Genomic DNA, 8,193 nt, shown 5'->3' on the forward strand with positions numbered 1-8,193 from the left:
CCCCCCCCCCCCCAATTATACCCAATAGTCCAGCGACTGGGCCATTTTCCTGGGATGGCATAAAGAGCCGTTTTCAGATCTTTAGTCTGAGTCTGAATGGGAACTTGTATTCATGTCTCCCACTTGATGGGAGAGTGTCCCAGCTGTTAGGTATTTTGGGCATTAGTCTTTTGAGTTGTCCTGTAGGAGGGGTTCTGCTTTGTTTAAATAAATATTACCCCATTTACCTGAATCCAAGACTACTTTGAATTTAAGATGTCCCCCCTCCCAATAATTACATTTTATACATGGAAAATTGTAACATTTATAATTTTCCAAGTATAGAATCTAATTATATGGGGGGGTCATGTTAAATTCCTCCCCCCACCAATTGCTGGGATGGGAAAAGCAGCAGCGTGGGGGTGAGGGGCCAGACCCGTCTCTTGCTCCCTTGCCCCTGTGCCTGCTTTTCCTGCTGCCTGTGCCTGTCTCTACTCCCTACCTCTTCCACCCCCTGCTCCCCTCACTCCCTATATCCCTCCCCCCTGTTACATGCTGCTGCAGCTTGGGTCTGGATAGGGAAGGCAGCAGTAATTGTGGTCCAGCCCACCCTGGCCAGATGGAAGCTGTGGCAGCTTCTGCTTGGGCTGGGTCAGGGCTAGAGGGACTGAAAGCCAGAGCAGAAGATAAGGGGGTGAGGGGGGCAGGCACAGACATGAGGCAAAAGCGTAGGGGTGCAGGCTTTCCTCTCCCCTGCAGTCTCCTTTTGTGCTTCCCTGGCCATGTGGCCCCCTCCCCACCAAGTGATCCACTGCATCGCAAGGCAGGTCGCAGCTCAGCTCTGGCTCCAGCCCTGAGTCTGTGGCCAAGGCTGCAGCAGAGTGCTGCCTCCAGGCTGGTACTCTAATCCAAGAGGAAGTTTCCTTCCCCATCATGCTGATTGGGAAAAACTGTTGTCTTGTATTTGAGTAAATAAGGTAATTGTGACCAGGAGAGAAAGATGCAATACCTACGGGGTTACGCATAACTGAACAACAATACTGGAGTTAGATGCCTAAGTGATCCTTGTGGGTTTAGCCCATAATTATACATGATACCACAAATACTGTATTTAGGTGAATTTCACATCCTCTTTACTCCCTACTCCCAGGATGAAAACCATGACCCCTGCTACAGAGGAAGGCAGCCTCTCCCCCCTCCCCGTACCAGTCTGACCATTGGGTAAAACTTCTGGACCACAAAAACAATGTGGCCTTGAGTGGAAGGGTGAGACCCTCCAGCCAGGAACCCCTGGCTTTGTGCTAATGCTTCTGCTGGGACGTGGAGTCAAAATCTCCGGTCTTCCCTGCAGCCAACACCCAGTGCATCTGAGGAAGGCAAGAAAACGCTTCCCCACCTCCCAGTGTGCAGCAACAGGAGAGGAAAATATTCCTTCCCAGTCCTACATAGCAACCAGTAAAGCCCAGGAGCATGGGAAATACCCATAGCAGAGCACAGGCATAGCTACTCCTAGACCTTTCCCAATCAACACTTGTCCAGCCTCCTCCTGAACACTTCGTATGATGGAGGCCACAACTTCCTTGGCAGTTTATTCCACTATCTCACTTTTCTAAAAGTGAAGAAGTTTTTCCTCACGTCAAATCTAAACTTATTTTGCTGCAACTTAATGCTTGTATTAATGCAGCCTGAAATTTACCTTTGTGCAGTTGCATTGCACTGCAGACTGAATTTGTGGTCCGCCAAGACTAGATCTTTCTCTGTAGTGTTGCTGTCCAGCAGATGTCACCTGTTTTGTATTTGTATTTTTGATTACTCTTCCTAGAGGTGTAGTATCTTGCATTTGTCAGTACTGAACTTCATTTGTTAGCTCCAGCCCAGCTTTTCAGTCTATCAAGCTCCTTCTGAACTGTGCTCAGATCCTGCAACAGGTTCACTGTCCTTCCCAGTTTCACGTCATCTGCAAACTTGGTCAAGAAGATTTCTATTCCAGCATCCAGATCATTAATGAACATGCAGAATGGCACCGGGCCCAGGGGAGACCCCTGCGGCACTCCACTTGAAACGTCCTGCCATTATCACATGGATCAATTTATAATTACCCTTTGCTTACTGGCTTTCAAGTCAGTTGTCTATCTCCCTGACAGTAGTTTTGTCTAACCCACCTTTCTCCATTTGGGACTTTGTCAGAAGTCTTGCTGAAGTCCAGATCTACTGCATTTCTTTCATACCTCTGGTAGTGGCTCTGCAATCACAACAGCCAATCCACTCAGTACCTCAGTGCATTGTGTCCGGCCCTATGGACTTGTACACGTCCAACTTTTCTAAATAGTCCCTACCCTGTTCTTTCACCACTGTTGGCTGCTCACCTCCTCCCCATAGTGTGCTGCCAGGTGCAGTAGTCTGGGAGCTGCCCTTGCCTGTGAAGACTGAGGTGAAAAAGGCATTGAATACTTCAGCCTTTTCCACATCATCTGTCATTAGGTTGCCTCCCCGTTCAGTAACTCCCCGTTCAGGGACTCACATTCTCTGATTTTTCCTCTTGTTGCTGATATACTTGAATTATATCCAGTAACTTCCTGGATTTCAAGATGGTGCTAAACAGCCTATGGCTTCCTGGGTCCTTCTTTTTGCCTTTTAAAGGAGGGGCACTAGTTTGGTTCTTTTCCAGACCTCTGGTATGTTGCCTGACTCCTATGACTTTGGAAGTATTATTGCCAAAGACTCAGAGATCTCCTCTGCCAGTTCATTAGGCCCTGCTGACTTGAATTCATTCAGACCCATCAAAAGCTCTCTGACTGTCTCTTTTGTTATCTCATCCCTCAGACTACTCTTTCTTATCCAAATAATCCTTATTAGCTTTATGGTTGCAGCTTTTTTTTTGTGAAGACTGAAGCCAAGTAGCTGTTGAGCAGTTCTGGCTTCTTTGCATTTTCTGTTACATTTTACCCTGTTTATTTTGTAGTCAATCCTTGGCTTTCTTCATCTTTCTTTTCTGGCCAACATACTTACAGAACCTCTTCTTCTTGTCTGTAATTTTAACTTCTGTTTCCAGTTGCAGCTCATTTTTTACCTTTGTTCTTCTGATTTTGTCCCTGCAAGTTCTCGCTATTTCCTGATAAGCTTCCTTAGTGATCTGTCCATCTTTCCAGTGCCTAATTATTCCCTTCTGCATTTGAGGCATCCTAGAAGCTCCTTGTGTAGTCACATTGGTCTCTTACCATTGTTGTTCTTCCACTGGATCAAAACAGTTTCTTGTTGTGCTTCCAATACAGTGCCATTGTGTTAAATAATTAAGTCATAAATTGGGCTAGAGTGTGGGTTAAGAATGACTATCGTGTAGTAGTTAGGAGCCTTACTTGGGCAGTGAGAAACCTGGGGGTCCAATCTCTGCAATTATGTAAAGTGAGGAATTCTTGTACAAGGCTCTTCACAGAGAAAAAGTTCCCAGTTAGCTACTTATCTTGAAAGCCAATAATGATGAGAAGATGTATTATGCAAAGATGTGGTTAATATCAATATGTAAAGTACTGTATGTCAAAAAACCCCAGACCTCTTTCCCTGAAATCCAAAATGACACAGCAAGAGAAAAATCAAATTAAGTTTATTGGCATTTACAAATGTAATAGAACATAAATGCTGGAATAAATTACAAAAATACATCTGAAATATTTTCTAAAAATTTGTACAAGCTAAGAGTTAAGCCCATGCTGTGCAACAGCTGTTTTAACGCGATGGTGAGTCTCAACACTTCACAGGAAGCGCAATGGAAAACTCTTGTGCTGAAGTCGTATTTGAAATTTTGGTAAGATGCTCACATTTGAAAAGGTTTCTTGACTTAAGTGCAACACATCCAATAGTTGGTGTAAACCAACTGACATTAACCAGCAAGAGTTTACTTCTATTAGACATGTTGCTTTGGGGTCAGCGTCAAACAAGTCAGCATTCAGACTGGCAAACTGGGTTGCTGTAAGATAGAAGAAAGAGATGGGATTATAAATAGCTTGTGTTCTGTGGGGTTACTTGCATTTCTAATTTGTTTGTGTCACTCCTTCCTGTGGGTAAGTGCTCAGAAAAGAAGTCCCACAATGGTTAAGAATATGGTATGCTGTGTAAACAAATGCTGTTTCAAAACACGACAATTCCTGTAGACCTGCTGTTCTTGGCTCTTTCTAAGATCAAAAATCATCCAGGTACAAGAACAGAGTCATTTGATTCCTGAAAAACAAGATCTCCCTGAGCTCTAGACATGGTTCATGTTTAGCAGTAAATAACAGAGCTCTTGTTTTGGGGCACGTCTAAGGTCCTGCCCCTTATCCTTTCCAGGAAAGAAGTGGCAGGTTTGTGCCAGAGTGTGTTTACTGCGAATTGTTCAGACTGTACATGGGGTGGGCAGCTGTAGCAAAACAGGAAACTGTGTGTGTGCTGTTTAGAAACCTTTTGTGGGAAGAGTAATTTGCAACTTTGAAATGCTTACATAGCCACTGTGTGTCTGTTCACACTTTTGAAGTAGCCATTCAATGTTTCACTAAAGGTATTTGAGCTGGGACAGCTGTCTAGAATTAGGCAGAAGGCAGAGTAGACCTTACAAACTAAATCAGAGATATATAAGCTGGACAGAGAGACGCAGTTCACTTCACTAATTCAGAGATATATAAGCTTTAGTTCGTTTATAAGATACAACTCTACCCTGCCTTCTGTCTGACTTTAGACTAACACGGCAAACTGCCTCTCTGTTTAGCAGTCTGAATTAGTAAAGCATTACACACTTAAAACTTGTTTAGAAAAATAAATTACCTTTTTCTTGATTTATTTCAGCCCTTTTTCCTACAGCTATTTTGACATTAAAAGGCAAAAAAAATCTGATTTTTATTCAAGCTTAAAAGTTAACTAGAACTCAAGAGCTGCTTCTACAATTCATTGTTTAAATCTGAAGCACGTCAAATGAAGCAAGAGAAATGCTGGTCTTTAAGAAGAGGTGGTCTATTTAAGCAAGTTGATAACTGGTGCTTCCTTTTGGGAAGTATGTGCAGTGAGAGCAGTCAATGATCAGGGTAAGCAGCGGGAGGCAAAAGTAAGGCAGGAGTTGGATTCCTCTTAGAGCAGTTCCAGGAACCAACCCAAACAACAGTGGGCTGAGTCCACAAAAGGACTTCGGTGCTTAGTGTCCAACAATTAGGCACCACTGAGATCCTCAGCTCCCTGGATAATTAATCCTGCATACACCTATAATCACTAGGTGCCCACATTTCTACTAGTAAAGGCCCCTTGGTGCTGAATTTCTGTTGGTGGGCAGAACTGCCTACACCTGCCTAAGTCCTGATGCTGATGAGCACTTAGGGCATGCCTTAGCCCAGTGAATTCAAATGCTAAGCTTTCCCCTACCAGCAGGACTTAAAGAATTGGGCCTTGCACAAAATACAGCTTGGGGCATGATGCTTCTTTTCTAAATTATAGACTAGCTAGATGTAGGAAACCTGGGTGCCTACAGATGTAGGATTGGAGCCTACCTCTCCTACTTTAGATACCTAAACCTGGCTACAAGATATTTTGGGCTGGAGGAGACTCTCTTAGTCTGTTCTACTTCATCTACATACATAGTTAGATGCTAATTATGCAGGAAAATGCCTCTAGAAAGAGAAGGTGACCAGAAAGAGAAGACCTAGGTACCAGTTTCCATTCCAACAAGTTTGTAAGTACTTATGCAAAGTAGAATAGCTTCAACCTAAAGGTAAATGTCCCACCCCAAAATGCCTTCTACCCTAGCTGTTGGAGACTCATGGGGCTGTGTGGATTCAAGTCCTTTCAAGAAGTGATTTGAGCCCGTATCTTTGGCATTCCAAGCGAGTGCTGTAATCGCTAGGTCATTGTTTCCGGGGGGGGATGACCACCATTTTCTCCTTTCTGTATTTGGTGAAAAAAGGCCCGATCAGATTTAGATGTTCAACTCACAGAACAGGAGTGACTCCCATGGGCAGGAGGTACATCCCTGCAGCCCAGGTTTAGATGCCAAACCATGATGGGGCAGGGCTGTTTCTCAGCATTTTCTGCTGGCTAGTTTATCTAGCTATCTGTTCATGTACTCATGTGTGTCGATCATATTCTTGGGTGTCCAGTGCTGGCCAGAAATTAGACACTTAGAGAGCTTGGATGTCTAACTTGTGGCCGTGAATTCCACTAGGTGGCAGGGCAACTCAAAGCTAAGTCCTGTGGAGAATGTCTCACACAGTTCCAACTAAATTATTGTCTAATATAGTTTGTCTAGATCTGGTCAGTGTTAAGAATAATTCCCCCTAATCTCTTTGCAATCACCTTCCTTCACCTGCTAAAAAAATCATAAAGAACCAAAAGGGGCAACAAGTTATGGAGGGCCAGTGCACCCGACATATGTCTGGTTGATCTTTTCAGCTACAGATTCCTGATAGGGTTGCTTTGTAAAGCACACAGCTTGTATATGGCTAAATGCAGATCAGTAACCAGATCTGTGTGGTTAAGACAGACTTGGATCAAGGTATTTTTCTGTTGGAAAAGTAGCAGAGGAGGAAGCTCAAGTGCTCAGTACAATAAACAACAAATGAGATGAGCGAGGGAAAAATTAGGTTCATTAGGGTGGAAATCTGCCCACTGGGTCCATTAGACTGCCTCATAGACACCCCACGCCAAAGTCACTGGAAGCCCCACTGCCTGTGCGTTCAAACTAGACAGTAAAAAAACACTAGTACATGGACACTGGCAGGGAATGGATTAAGCGGTGTTTCTCTATCTCCAGATTAATTAGCCTCACTAATTCTGTAGCAGATGGGTTTTCACTGGAGGTCTCTCCTATGGCAACTCAGTCTGACCCACTTGGAAGAAAACAGCCAGAGAAGTGGTGGCTGTAGGTCTTTTGTTAACAAACTTATGGACTCAAACCACCTTTCTCTAAGATAACATAAAAAGACTAATTTGCCTTTAAGAAAACAGTACATGTGTACTAGTTCCTGGAGACTTGCTGCAAATTCTTGACCAAGCTAGTGAACAACCGCAAAATCCCAGGTATGGAAAGATCCCCATCCTTGAAGTTATATTCTCCATGGCCCATAGGAATGCTGAAGTAGTATCTGAGGAATGAAAGGAAGTCAAGAGGAGTAGAGAGTAACTAAGCTCTAGTTTGAAAGAGGGCAACTGGTTGGTAGGCTATTTTTATAACATAAAATAGGACAAGTGTACCAAAGGAAAAGCTAGAGAGTTTGGAGTGGAAGATGCTGAGCACTGGGAGGGAGAAGCCTCCTGCTAGGGATTCACGAGAGCTCTTATGGGGAAGAGAAGGGCAGGACAGAGCATCTGACAGGCCTAGCTGGAGATAATCCCTCAGGTACATATGCTATCAGCTAGTCTGCTCTTCATTTCACTGGCTCAGCTGGCCAGCAGTTCCTTCAGGCAGCCAGTCTGCAGGGGGATTACATAAACTGGGACAAAACACTTGTTTTTGTAAAACTGTCAGGCACTGAGCTGGATCTGGAAAGCAGGGAGACTCCTAGCTTTGAGCGACATGAGCAAACTACAGCAGACTATATATTCTTATTCAGGAAATCGTTAGCTCCAAGACCAGTTATGCGCTCTAAACAGAATCCCAATGATATCTGGGAGAGAACAAAACTAGTATTATTGCTGGTTCTCCTGATTTTGGAGCAATGAGAGTTTAGACCATAAGCCAGATATGGAAAGCTAAGATGCTAACTTCTATAATTAGGCACCTGCTTGAATGGCCTTTGAAAAGTACATATAGCTCCTTGAAATCAGGCCACTAATGCAGGTGCCTAAATATGGACTTTAGACCTTAATTTGTAGATTTTACTTTTGAATCAAGTTTGGATACATCTGAACCCAGGGAAATGGCTTGATTAAGGGGTGTTTGCATGGCCTGGGGTTATGCAGCAAATCAAACCAGATTATCACAGCAGTCCCTTCTGCCTTAAAACACATGAAGTGATTTAAGGTCCATTCCCAGCCTGAGCCAAGGCTGGGAATGGACCTTTCAAGTGACTGACAAGATTTTTTCCCTCGTTTTTCAAACTCACTTCTGGGAGAGAGACATTTTTAGAAGTGGAGCAAATGTAAAAGCTACAGGTCTGAGAGAGAGTGGAAGGACTGTTACTAAAGAAACAAAATCTGTGTGTGTGTCGAGGGAGCACTTGGCAGGGGCAGGTCTTTGTTCTTTCAGGTTTTCTTCAAATC

General features: G+C 43.8%; 1 protein-coding gene and 1 long non-coding RNA gene across 3 annotated transcripts in view; one reads left to right on the forward strand and one right to left on the reverse strand.

Moving 5' to 3' along the window:
- Positions 1-3,563: 3,563 nt before the first annotated feature.
- The window catches only part of SDCCAG8 (serologically defined colon cancer antigen 8), a 181,158-nt gene continuing 176,528 nt past the window's right edge, over positions 3,564-8,193 (reverse strand). For both annotated transcript variants that reach the window (XM_019527201.1, XM_019527202.1), the window contains exon 18: positions 3,564-3,943. The gene's annotated coding sequence lies outside the window, so the exon portion shown is untranslated. The remainder of the gene's footprint in view (positions 3,944-8,193) is intronic.
- LOC109304542 overlaps positions 7,871-8,193 on the forward strand; it is a 7,475-nt gene continuing 7,152 nt past the window's right edge. The window contains exon 1 of the long non-coding RNA XR_002099415.1: positions 7,871-8,179. This is a non-coding gene — a long non-coding RNA (uncharacterized LOC109304542). The remainder of the gene's footprint in view (positions 8,180-8,193) is intronic.

This window comes from Gavialis gangeticus, unplaced genomic scaffold (genome assembly GCF_001723915.1).
Source record: "Gavialis gangeticus isolate Ggan-Ray unplaced genomic scaffold, GavGan_comp1, whole genome shotgun sequence".
NCBI classification, from domain to species: domain Eukaryota; kingdom Metazoa; phylum Chordata; order Crocodylia; family Gavialidae; genus Gavialis; species Gavialis gangeticus.